At 38.6% G+C, this 14507-nt stretch overlaps 1 protein-coding gene across 2 annotated transcripts in view; it reads left to right on the top strand.

Moving 5' to 3' along the window:
* Positions 1–14507, top strand: part of LOC150088305 (SMAD family member 3-like) — a 176411-nt gene that overhangs the window by 24234 nt on the left and 137670 nt on the right. The window lies entirely within an intron of this gene.

Raw genomic sequence — 14507 nt, 5'->3', positions numbered from 1 at the left:
ATCACTAACAGTCCCACCATCGTGAAGGTGCAAGCAGAGGATTTGGCTGTCACAGACCGTCCGGACTTCGCCGAAATTGGGTCCACTTGACTTGAGTGTCACCCGAATATCAGTTCCATCAGCGTTTTAGACTCCCAGGTAGCAAGTACAGCTTGTCTGGTATATCTGAGAGAATGTCTGTGACAACCGCAAGGACCAAGGATTATTGATCCAAGAGGTTTGGCTTTCGAAGATTTCATATTATCATTCAATCTCTGCTTTCAAAATATTTTTGGTAAACTTTTCACTTTCTCCACATCGAACGGAGAATCTTATATAACTTTAACATCTGCTAAAATTGATGAAATGATCACGGACTGGGATGTAATTCCAGTCCGTGATCATTTCTAATGAATAGCTAATAAATTGAATAGCTAGTAAATTTCTAAAGAATTACTAATAAATAGCGATCATCAAGCTATTATATTTGGTGTATTACCTAAACAGCATCGTATTGAAGTACAACCAAATGATCTTAGATGTTTTGCTATGAAGACTGTGGGAAAAATTCAAGGAGTACCTTAATACTGTTCTAACACAGGAGGTTCAGAATAGCTTAAATTCTATGGTGGCACTTGAATATGTTAATTTTATACAGACTCATCTTTTCCTTGCAATGCAACAGTCTGCCAAAAGAAAACAACCCAAAAAAGTTTTAGTTCTGTGGTGCACGCCCGAGCTGTCCTGTTTGAGGACCCAATTTTTCCAGGCGAGAAGGTACTATCAGAGGAACAGACACTTATCAAATGAGGATGTGAACAGAACTATAAAGAAACATATAGTAATCTTAGGAAAAGATACCGCAAGGAAATTGCCAACTCTAAATGTAATTGCTGGCAGAACTTGGTGAAAGAAATAGGAAACACGGAACCGTGGGGTTTACTATACCATTTAACAAGAAACAAAATGATTGTTGGCGATGTGTATAACACTGTCTTGGTACAAGGTCAGGAAACTCATGGCTGGGAGACAACAATTGAATCTATTGTTTCTAATCTTTTTCCTAAAGATATCCCTGAACTTGCCACACCGGAACAATAGGAGATAAGGCAAAATAATGAAATACAGTGGATTCCAGTTATTTGGGCCACCAGTTAATCGGGGCAGCCGTTTATTTGGGCAAATCTTAAAAAACAGAACCCAATCGAGAAAATAGCCAGGGTTTACTTTGCTTAATTAGACAACATGGCATTTAATCGGGGCAGGAGACAGCAGCACTGGAGATTGTCCTACGATTGTCTGCGACCGTCCAATGTGTTTTGGCTGGATTTCTGGAGGTCACAACCATAAAACAATAAAAACAATTAGCAGTCACCTGTTTATTGGGTTTTTCTGTTAGTGCAATTTATCATAAACGGATAGTAAACTCGATCTTATTGAATTTGTGATAATACCGACAGCTGGAATTCTGTGGGTTATTATGTGAAATGTGTTTACACTAACATGGAATCTTCAATCATATAAAAAATTAATTTTCAGAATCTTCTCTTCATTCCTATTTTTAAAGCTTCCTAACTTGTTACTCCGTTCTCACTTGCGTGTATCGTGTTACTTGCAGTTTGTGTGTGCCGTGTTCTTTGTTATTGATTGCTTATCTTTTTACTGTTTTAAATTTTAATCCCCACCCACAAATGTCAGTGAACAGAAATGTCAACTAGTTAGTATGTACATATTACAGTACGTATTAATTATTCTGATTTTCACATATCATTTAATTTTTTAATTGGTAAGGTGATAAAGGGTAAATTTGTGCTTAATATATCTTTACTTTTATAGCCTGTGGATAATATTCCTCCTATTTTCACTAATTAGAATTGCTGTTTAATAGAATTAAAATTAAATTCACAAACTTGATCACAATGACCGGTGCTTACTACACATCGTATAGTGAACGGTACTTTACCATGGTGAGTCCATCATAACGTGATTTGATTGTACAGTGAACCAATTGTAAAGTGGGGGTTCGTTGTATTTTTAACTATCTACGTGAAACTTCGGATAATTGGGCAGCCGCTTAATCTGGCCAAAATGCACTATTTACAATGTACCCCAAATAACCAGAATCGACTGTATATCAAGGGCCTATGGACATTGAACCATTCACCCTTTTGGATCTTGGAGCTGCTATTGGTAAACTAAATAGTAAGACATGTCCCAGTACAGATCTGAATGAGAACCTTATTATAGTCAAATTTTTTGATCTTTACCCACGTCATCATCATCATCAGCCATTTTCAATCCACTGCAGGATGAAGGCCTTTCCAGCAACTTTCCAGTTCCTTCTGTTTTGACCACTGGCCATCCATTTACTACCCACAAACTCATGAATTTCATCTATCTATCTCCACCTTTGTCTTTCAGGTTTTCTTCTAGCTCCTCTTGGGTACCATTTCCATTAAAGAACTAAAAACATTTTAGTTCTTTAGTTTTGATAACAATGTCCTTTACTTGAGTTTGCTGCCTAATCCATGTGTTTCTCTTCTTATCTAACAGTCTGATTCCCAGCATAATTCGTTCCATTCTTTGCTATGTAGTTCTCAGCTTCTCTTCCATTCTTTTGGTGAGTGCCCAAGTTTCACTTCCATAAGTCATGGTAAGGAGTATACATTGGTTCATTATTTTACCGTTTCAGAAAAACTGTGATATTGCTCTTCAGTATGTGACTAATACATTGGTTCATTATTTTACCGTTTCAGAAAAACTGTGATATTGCTCTTCAGTATGTGACTATTTCCTGAATGCTATCCATACAAAATTTATTCTTCTCTTGACTTCCAGCCATTTGTCATTATTACAGCTAATAACTTGTCCCAGATAAGTATATGACTCCACCTTTTCAATTACTGCTCCTTCAATCATTATTTCCCTTTCTGTGGCATACTTGTTCATCCTTACTTTTGTTTTAGCAATATTCATCTTTAGTCCTAAATCCTTACTAACTTTGCATAACTGATTAAGATTTTCCTCCAATTCTTTGGGATCGTGGCTTATGACCACAATGTCATCTGCAAATCGTAAATGGTTTAGGTACTCTCCGTTCACATTGACTCCTTTCTGCGACCAGTCCAATCTTCTGAAAGCTTCCTCAAGGGTAGCAGTAAACAGCTTTGGAGATATTGTGTCTCCTTGTCGAACTCCTTTCTCGATTTTAAATATTCTACTGTCTTTGCCTAGTCTAATAAAGGAGGTAGCACTCTCATATTTTCTTCAAAATCATATCATATGTGGGGTATCTATGCCTTGTCTTTCTAGTGCCCGAAACATTGCCTTATGCTGTATAGAATCAAATGCCTTTTCGTTATCCACAAATGCCAGACATAATGGTGTTTTATATTCATTTGCTTTCTCCATTAGCTGTGATATTACGTGAAGGTGATCCATAGTTGAGAATCCTGTCCTAAAGCCAGCTTGCTCTTTCGGTTGATTCTCATCAAGTATTCTTTCTAATCTGCTAGTAATGACCCTTGTGAACAATTTGTAGATGTGGGATAACAAGCTAATTGGTCTATAATTTCTGATTTATCTCCTTTCTTATGCAGCAAAACTATGATTGCATTTTTCTACTGCTTAGGCGTCACACCTTTTCTAATGCACTTTGTGAAGAGGCTTGCCAGTTTTTGTGTTATGTCTCTTCCTTCCAATTTTAACAACTCTACAGTAACTTCATCTTCCCCTGGGGCTTTCTTTACCCACAGATCTTATTAAATCTTATGAATAAATGCCTCCTAGAGGGACTTTTTCCTAGGTTCTGTTAAAGATCCTTCATAAACCAGGGAAACCAACATCGGATCCCCGTGCTTATAGACCTATCTTGCTACAGCCGAACTTAGGAAAGCACTTTGAGAGACTTTTAGCCCCAATACTTCAAAAAATGATAGAAGAAAAACAACTCTGTTCTAAATTTCAGTTTGGTTTTAAAAAGAGAAAGTCAACTAAGAAAGCAATAACCACTCTGACTTCTTTTGCAAAAAACTCTGCATCCAAATATGTATCCTGGCCATGTTTGTGGACTTCGAGGTGCTTTTGACTCGTTGTGGTGGGAGAACGCCCTCAGGTCCTAGAGGTCTGCAAATTGCGATGATCATGTCTACAGTCTTACGGTCTTATTTTTGTGAATGTTCAATCAAGATTAGTGCTAAGCATCTTACTTTTAATTCTCAGGTTTCCAGGTGTTGGTGTTGGGGCATCTCCTCTGGAATGCAGTCCTGGAAAGAAAGGTATATCAATTACTGTGCATGGCATAATATTTGATCCTGCAAATGATATAAAACAGGAAAAGGTTAGAATTTGGAGAGAGAGCTAACAGGAATATGGCAACAAAGATGGGATGAGAGTCAATATGGCCTAACCACAAAGAGATATATACATTCAACAAGCTGATTACTTAGCATTTCCAGATATAAATTTATGGTTCACGCCTAAAATATATACCTCTTATTTGTTAATGGGACATGGCTCCTTGAGGGCTAAGTATTTTGAGCATGGTTTAGAGCCGGACCTGTTTTGTACTTGTTGCGGTTTTCAGGCCTGGGAACATGTTCTCCTGCATTGCCCAGAGTATGTACAATTCAGGCGCACACACTATTGAGTCTGGTTCCAGAATTATCAGAAGAGAATGTCAGTGTGCTTATGGATAATGCTGGCAATTTCAGAGCCTTGCAAGACTTCGCTTCTAATGTCTTTAAAAAGCGGCTTCAGCTGAGGGCATAAACTGCTCAGGGAACTTGAAAAAAAAAGGGGGGGGGGTAAAGGAAAAGAAAAAAAATTATCCCATATGATTTGTTTTTTAAAATTTAATTTTTTTATTATTTTTTTAAAAAATTATTTATTTATTTTTAAAATTATTTATTTATTATTATTTTTTTAATTTTTATTTATTTATTTATTTTTATTATTATTTTTTTTTCCTGGCTCCCAGGTATGAGCAACCTGGGAGCAGGATTGCTGGCACCCATGAGTATTGCACTACCTCCGGTGGGTGTGGAATCTGTGCAAAAAAAAAGCACATACAGATGAAAACAACAGAACTCACTACTCCTAACACCAAATACTAACACTTTTTCAGGGTCGCTATACAAAGTTTCTGTACGATCACAGAGGACAAAGGTGGAGATGGGCTAGGAGCCACCCCGATACCGGAACGAACACACACACACACACACACACACACACACACACACACACACACACACACACACACACACACACACACACACATGTATCCCTTAGGATGGATATATTGTGACTGTATATAAATTAATTGTATATTTATCTTGGAATTGTACATAAAATTTGTGTGTGTGTGTGTGTGTGTGTGTAAATAAATGAGAATGAGAGAGAGAGCATTGAGCCTGCTCAATCCATTCAAGATCTTATATACCTCAATCTGATCACCTCCCAGGTGCCTAGTCTGCAAATGCCACAATTTGCAGAACTTAAGACTTTCTTCGTAACAGAGCCCCTTTGTTCCCCTCACTATCCTTCCTAAAATGAGGCATCCAGACCTGTATGCAGTACTCATGGTGTGGATGCCTGACCATTGCCTTTTATAAGGGAATAATCACCTCCTTATACCTCATTGCAAAATTCCTGTATATCTTACTCCCATGACCTACTCTGTCTGCACTGCTAAGAAAACTTATCTGGCTGCACAATTACCCCAAGGTCTCTTTCATTCTCCACTAACCTGAGTGTAACACCACTGAGTTGGTACATTTCTCTGTGGTTACTAGTACCCATATGCAGTACTTTACATTTGTCAATGTTAAACTTCAGTTCCCACTTTTCAGCCCATCTACACAACTTTTTCAGATCCTATTGCAGCAGCATACTGTCATTACTGTCATTAACAACCCTCCCAACCTTTGTATCATCTGCAAGCTTTGACATTATGCTTCATATACCTTCATCAATATTATAAATATACAAAACATCAATGGGCCCAACTTTGAACCCTGGTGGACATCACTAATAACTCTGGTCCATGAAGAACAGTATCCATTGATTACCACTCCGTCTTCTTCCACTCTACCATCCTTTTATCCATTGTAGCAACTTGCCCTTAATACCATACTGCTCCTATTTGTACAGTAATCTTCCATGTTCAACAGTATCAAAAACTTTTCAAAAATCCAAGTATATGATATCAAAATTATTTTTTGCATCCAGTTCCTTTGTGATAATGTCATAGTATCCAATTAAATTGGCCAGACAAGACTTCTCCTTAACAAACTGCCCCAGAAGTTCCAGTCAATATCTGGGAAGTTAAAATCCCCCATTAAAGACACCGATTTATTGGCCCACTCTATTTCTGTGTGCAATTGTTCATTGTACTTTCTTGCATTATATGCTAATGCTAAAAAGTTGTATGGCATACCATTGCGTTATTTGCAGAGAACTGTTAAACATGACATGTATTGTCAACAGACTGGAGTGGATCATGAACAGTGTCTCAAAAAAGTAGAAATGAGAAAATGCAAATTAGTTAATTTATGCAATATGTTTCTTATCGGGTGCATTAACAAATAATAATGACTCATGATTTATGACAAGAGAGAGAGATCGAGATCGCAAAAAAGTAAGAGCTTTTATGTTAACCGTGAAAATTTTGTTTGTGTGCATCTGCCACATTGCTTCATTTATTCCTTCAACCAGTGATTGGCAATAAATATAATACCAGTGTTTCAGCTACAATATACCTTGTATGGATAGTATATGATATGTATGAAAACAAAAATAATAATTTTCTGGATTTCATTGGCCCAATTTTAATTAAATTTGGCGAATATTTTTAAAAATTTCATTAAAATCTATCCACTGTAATTCGAGTTATTAGCTGCAGACAGACAAAGAAATAATAGTTGGATTTCTATTAATCCGATTCTAGTGGGATGATTCGACAGGGTTTCTCTGGAAGAGCGAAATCTAAAATTTCATCATTTTGAGGGTCTAGGGCAAGTGGTTGTCCACCTTTTTTTTAATAATGGCACCCCTAAATAATTTATTTTATTTTGCGGCACCCCTACTCAATTTTCTGCCTGTTTGATCCGATTTTCTCTGTATATATATATTTAACCCTGGGGGCTCACATCTGGTGAGTATGGGCTTGGCAAACCCAGGGTCCTGAGCTGGATATCATCATTCTTCTCTTTCTTGGTGATTCCTTTGTACTTCTCTCTCTCTCTCTCTCTCTCTCTCTCTCTCTCTCTCTCTCTCTCTCTCTCTCTCTCTCTCTCTCTCTCTCTCTCTCTCTCTCTCTCCTCCTCTCTCTTCTTTCTTTCTCAGGGGGTAACTCGGGAATTTTTTTTTTTTTTTTTTTGCCTGGTGCAGCATAAGCCTCAGGCTTCCATGTACCATATGGCTAATAATAATAATAATAATACAAATATCTAATATTAAAAAAATATTATATAATAGTTATTACAATAATATAACTATAAACAAAATTACAATTCATAATATAAATTATATATATAATAATTTTATTCTTTATATAGAGATACTAAATAAACATCAGTTATAGATCATCACAAAATTAAAAATATACCGCACAACTTTTTATAATGAAATAAATATATAAATTTTGAAAAAAAAATTTAAACCCTATTACGTGGCAACCCTGGAATGTTGTTGTGGCACTCCGGTTGAAAACCACTGGTTTAGGGCAGTCTTTTATAGCAAAACTGAACTGTTCATGTTATACACTCAAAGAATGTTTGTTCATCTAATATCTTTGATGTCACGAGATATATAAAGGTAATTGTGATATCCAGGACTGCCTTTTCCATTAGGTAGTGTATCTGTTGTCCTTGAGGCTCAACTTATTTGCCCAAATTATTTGCTGTATAATTCCTTTTGCCTCAAAGGTGGTACTTGTGCATATATCCATTCCGATATTCCCTATCAGAGACTTGGTAATTTGGAGTCTCCTCTTTTCGATCTTCTCTGCCTTAAATGTCTCTACCTGATTCTGTTAAATTCATCTGTTGTCTCTATCGTTCTCCCAACTCCACTAATCACTTGGAACTCTTTGACTTTCTCCAGTCCAACTTTAATAACAGTGAGGTAAATTTCCTTGGTGATTTTAACATTCACAACTCCAGCTGGCTTCCATTTTCTAGTCACACAGACCTAGCTGGTCGAGATGCTGAGGCTTTTGCAATTACAGATTGTTCATTTACCTACCAGAATACCGGACAATCCTATCCATACAGTCAACACGCTTGATCTTTTTCTCACAACAACCCTTCTAAGTACACAGTGGAAGTGAGTGGTCTTTTAGGTACCTCAGATCACAACGTGGTGATTCTCTTCTCCAATGGAGCCTTTATCTCATGGTATTCCCAACCTCGTGTTGTTTGGCATTACAAGAAGAAGCAAAATGGGATGACCTGCGAGATTTCTTTTCCTTGGTCGGATTACTGTTTCAAAACTTCTGATGACAATGTTTGTGTTCAGATCGTGTCAGTGAAATTATTCTTGTAGGAATGGAATCATTTTTTCTTCACTGCACTTTAATCATCTCATCCTTTGTCTAAACCCTTGTTTTCCACCTTTAATTGTGTTTGGCATAAAGGTCTTCTAAACAAGCTTTCATCTTATGGTTTGCCTACTGTTTATTTGATAACCACTATGAGAGGGCTGACCTTGCAGCCAGGAATCAGTTCGGATTTAAGCTTGGTTCCTCCACAGTGAATGCACTTGGAAGGCGCAGGAATGCATCAAAAAAATTCTACCTACTAGTCATTTCAATTGATTTTTGCCAGGGCGTTCGACTCACTATGGTGGCCGAGTGTCCTGGGCAGACTATGTGAGGCTGCAGTCCCCATCAACCTATACAAGGTAATGGAGGACTACCTATCTTGCAGGCAAGTAGAAATAAATGCCAACTACCAAAAAGGCAAGATCTATAAATGGGCTGCCCGCAGGGGTCTGTCTTGGGGCCACCCCTTTGGAACATAGTCCTTGACAAGGACCTGGGGCTGTTCGAGGCCCAGGCCTTTGCAGACGACTTTATTCTTACCATTTTAGGCTGAATCTAGAGCCCAACTGGAAGCCACTACCAACCAAGCTGTACAGAAACTATAACACTGTGCTACAAGAAACCAGTTAAAAATTTCACTGACTAAAACCACGTCTATTCTACTAAAAGGAATCCTTCAAATACAGCATCCACCCAAAATTAAAATAGAAGGTGCGACCATTAAACTTGTCAACCAAATGAAATATTTAGGAGTTATCCTAGACAAAAACTTATCCCTTCAACCTCACTTACAATATATAAGGACGAAGATAAGACGTTACGCTACACTGGTGGCGAGGGTTACGAGAAAAGACAGGATTAAAAACAACAACACTAATGTATTATAAGGCAACCCTCATCCCTGTGATAACTTATACTGCAGCAGTGTGGTACAGCAAAACGACACTTGCAGTCAACAGGAGAACCCTGGATATGATACAAAGGACTATCTTATTAACCACATGAGCATGCAGAACAGTAAGCACACCAGCGTTGCAGGTGTTTGCTGGAGCACTCCCCCTCGATCTGGAGGCTGTAAAAGCTGGCTTGCTCTTCCTGCATGCTGGGGGGGGGGGTCGCGCCACCTTCCAGGATTTCATAATTGACCCAGCAAGTAGTACAAAAACAGAAAAAGTCCGATTACAGGCCTATCTACTCCAGGAGTGGCAACAAAGATGGACCGATACAACAAAAGGAGAAATCACACAAATTCCTCCCCTGCCTCAGCAAAATATACCCCAAGCAAACGGCCTGGTACTTTCTGGGGAAGCACTTTATTTCACTGCTTACTGGTCATGACCCCTTTAACGAGAAGCTGCTCGGGTTCGGCCTTGTTGAGGACCCGAACTGCACATGTGTGGAGGTCGAGAACTGGAACCACTTGGTCTACGACTGCCCAGAATGCGAAGATCTCAGAGGCATCCTGATCACAAAGATACACTACCTTCCGAAAGGACTGGAATCCCACTTCATTGACACAGAAGAGGAATACAGAGCACTTTCTCAATATGCACAGGGCCTCTTCGAGAGGAGAAAACTAATTACCGTAAATTGTGTCTGACGAAAGACCACCACAAGTTAAACTGTACAAGACCATAAAATATTGTCCAGTGGAGTTACTACAGAGAAAACCCCTGAGACAAAAAATTGAAAAACACAAGAACGGAGCTTACCCCATGAGTGACTGGACTGAAATCAACTCGACACTGAAGAAAAGAGATTTAACACAGCACAGCTGCCAAATGCCATTTGGCGACTTGAAGAGGGTGCTCTAGCCTCCTTCATCTTTAATAACTCCTATCCCCGGCGGGGGAGAGGACACGGCCTTGCTGTCTTCTTTCCTCCTCACAGCACCCACTTTCCCTTCTAATGGAGCATGGGCATGCCCCACTGTGACTTGGGGTCGCCTCCTCTCCTGACTCCATACTTGTCTTTTTCCCCCAGACTTCAGTCTCCCCACCCACTCTACCTGCACATACGCAAGCGAATGCCCTACACGTCAGAATTGATTTAATCATCTCGAAATTATCTTTTTCGCCCATACAAAAATCGAATTTAACAAAAAAAAAAAAAAAAAAAAAAATATATATATATATATATTTATTTATTTTTTTTTTTAGGTCACAGCCGCCGAAATCTCGGTCAATTAAGCGGCAGGACCTGCCAGAGTAAATCTTAGTCTACTGGTGTTTCCTGGTCTGCTTCCACAGGACGAAAGTGGTGGGGGGGCAACGTTGGGCCTCAGCAGGGATCCAGAGGCTAAACGACCAGATGAACAACTGTACATGACATTACACATATACAATATCCATACACTTTTAAATCTGTGGCATTTTCCAGCGAACTGGTTCACCCACAATGAAAACAATGCGGAGATGAGATGAGGGAACCCCCTGGTGCCGTTTGACCCTAAACACACTTTACAAATATTGCTCCATAACAAATATCTCTATTGTCCTCATATTTCTGACTTCTCCCCCCAGCCTTCAGTCTCTCTCTCCCCCACTTCACCTTCACACAAGCGTACGTCCCACACAGTGGAAATTGGAAATATCCAAATTCAGATCGCTCACCACCCTTTCAGCCTAGCAAAATTCTAGCGTAATTCCCCCCCCCCCCCTTTTTTTTTTCACATAGGCCCTAGCCACTGAAATCTCAGGAAATTAGATGGCAGGGCCTCCAGAGTACCATTTAAAATACTAGTATACCTGGTCAGCCGGTGTGCCCCAATAGGCGTCCAACGGCTAAATGACCAGCTGAACGACGGTACATGACACTACACATATACAAAATCCATACACTTTTAAACCTCTGGTATTGATAGTGTTCTTTTTCAAACCCACAATGTATACTACGTGGCATGGGGAACCCCTGGTGCCGTTTGACTCTAAACACACTTTACAAATATTGCTTCCTCTGCATCTAAAAAACTTGGTTTTCTCTTTCGCTCTCGTCGCTACTTTTCTTCCAAACAGCTGTTCACTCTGTACAAATTGCAAATCCATTCTACCATGGAATATTGTTCCCACATCTGCGGCAGTACTCCCCAAAACCTCTCTCGGCCTTATAGATTCCATTCAGAGGAGGGCAGTTAGGTTAATTAATGACTAATCTCTAACAGTCTCTCTACTCTGTCTCATAGACGGAGAGTAGAGAGACTGTTAGAGATGGACTCTCTGCTGCATGCATGCATTTTCTACAGATATTTCCATGAGCACTGCTCCCGTTCAAAACCGTCCGAACACGTGACTCCACCAACCAACATCCATTTAGTGTCCAACTTCAAACTCACAGAACCAACTTTTATCTTCCTAGTTCGGCGCCTCTGTAGCCAGGTGGGAAGGAGCAGCAGTGCGTAGCACACGCTTCTTGATTAGACTCGGGTTCGAGCCTGTCACCACCAAATACGGAGGATGCGGAAAGGTCAGGGAATGACCACCGCATTTCCCGGAGCAATATGGCCTTAGTTGCTAATGCTCCTAAAAAACCAAATAACACACACACACACACACACATCCTAGTTCGTTCATTCATTCATCTGCCGTTTTCTGGAACAACCTTCATACGTATTTCCTGAAAATTACACAGTCTACAGAAGTTCGTCTAATGTCAGCAAATATCTTCTTTCGACTTCTCAACCTCCATCCCATGCACGGTACTAAATATTATAGGTTCTTATGCCTCTCGTGTTTGGGGTTTTCATATATATATTAAAAAAAAAATCAGTTTAAAAAGATTTAAACAATTTCGTTTCAACAATGAAATTCTTCAAACCTTATTTTTAAACATAAATTTCTTTTTGCCATAAAGAAATTCCTTCTTCGGCATTTTCTGTTAGCAAAAGCAATGATTATTAACGTCTTCAAAGTTCATATAGCCAGTAGTTCGTGGTGCAAAAAGTGTTGTGGAAATAGCTTCAAAACCAAATTTATAGAAATGTTTTTGAATTAAAGAAAACGTTTTTCAGATGTTTTAATGTAGTAAGACCTGAATGCAGAGCGCATGGGGCAATGTTTCACACATGGCGATGGTCATTTTTTTTTTTTTTTTTTCACTTGAAATCGCGTTTCTGAGTTTAATTTAATATCGGAACAAAATTAACGAAATATGCAGCGTTGCGAGCAATATTCGTGTTATATATGCACTGATGAAGGATTAACTACTTGAATGATTAACACTGCAATATACATTTACTTCTGTACACATGTCAAATGCTTTATGGACAAGGCTTTCAAAATGCGCTGGAGCCGGAAACAAAATTTAGCCATGTCCTTTCAACTGCGGTTATACACTTCGCATCCTTCTAGACACGCTATGGTTTAAGCCGTATTGTCTCATCACGATCAAATGGACCATGCACTCACCTTCTCCTTACAAACTTACGATTAATTCTTTTGCTTGGCTCTTCCCCCCTTCCTCCCCCCCACACACGGGCCTCAAACACTCGAAAAATGTTAGAAAAAAAGCCATCGCTGTTCATATTGCGAGTTAAGTGCTCCAAATTTATAGAAACTCCGAATTAAAAAAAAAAAAAAAAAAAAAAAGCAAAATAGATTACCGCGTTTAATAGATTACCCGTATTCTTACGAAACAACACCGTTACCGCGTGTTGTTTCGTAAGAATTTATATAAGATTTTATAGTTTATCTTTGGGTAGCCGAGAGTTTCCCGAAGTGTACCCCTCCCCCCCTTGGGCACACTTGGTTTTTTTTTTTTTTTTTTTGTGGGTGGAGGAACTCTTGTTTTCATGAAGAAATTTTTATCGATTTTTTTTTTATTTCGATTATTCGCATTTTATTCGTACAGTATTTTATTTATTTATTTTATTATTTTTTTTTTAGATTAAAATGTATTGAAGTATATATTAATTTATAAAATTATGTATATATATTCATAGCTATATTTTATCTAAAATCTATTTATATGCACTTTTTCTGGAACTTGGGAACGCGTGTAATTTACGAAAAATTTTAAGGGGTTCAAGGTATAAAAGTTTCGGGACCTCTGGTCTAGGGGGACACAGTACCGTTTGATTGCCCTTGTACCTTGTTCTTACCCTTTAATCGTAGTGGGTCCGTTCCAACCAAACACGCAGTTGACGTTCGCCCTACGGTCCCACGTGCCTTCTAACATTTTCCTTGGCTTTTGATGGTTGAGTTTCTTGTTCCTTTGTTGTAGAGTGCGAGAACTTTGTGTCGTTAGCAGCCTCGGTTCAGACGGGTTAATGGGGTGCTTTTTTACGTTTTTTTCATTCCTTAAAACTAAACTGTTACGGGTGATAGTATTGCACTACTGTAGTTTTATTTTTATAAATAATCATCGGAAAGTTTGTTATGGTTCATTTTAGGAAACATCGTTATATACAATTTCAATGGCGTGTGATTTCGAAGGTGAGAAATTAAGATAATAATGAGAAAATAAAGGATGGGGCGGCATTTTTGATATTGCTATATGTAAGGATATAAGATTCGTAGTTAAATACTGAAACTTTTTTTAAGCGATTAACGCCCTCTTTGTAGTTAAAAGGAAATTTACCTAGCGTGTAAGTTGAACTAAAATTGAATCAATTGTATTAGTTCTTATTGTAGTACAGGTTGGAAAGACATTTTAGATGCTTTTGATCATGTTCTTTAGGGATTTTAAACATCATTGATGATCGAGGAAAACAGATATTTCATGATACTAAGAAAAAAAAAAAAAAAAACATTAATAACCGGGGAGGGGGAGAGCCATTATGATTTTAATTACAAGAGCGTAGTGGCGATATGTTAGTAACAAAGAAAAAAAGCCAGGTAAACTTTAGAATAGGGTCCCCATTCCAAAATAGTGGCGAGAAGAAGGCAGTGATTGACATACCTAACCCGCTGTGGTTAGTGTTTATGCCCCCGCCGCTGTTTTCAAATCGGCTTCTGCCCAATTGGTCAGCCCATGTTTTCATATTTCATAC

This window comes from Mastigoproctus giganteus, chromosome 3 (genome assembly GCF_048544385.1).
Source record: "Mastigoproctus giganteus isolate SK-2022 chromosome 3, ASM4854438v1, whole genome shotgun sequence".
Classification (NCBI taxonomy): Eukaryota; Metazoa; Arthropoda; class Arachnida; order Uropygi; family Thelyphonidae; genus Mastigoproctus; species Mastigoproctus giganteus.
The sequence above is the reverse complement of the archived record's forward strand: the minus strand, read 5'-3'. Positions and strand labels throughout refer to the sequence as shown.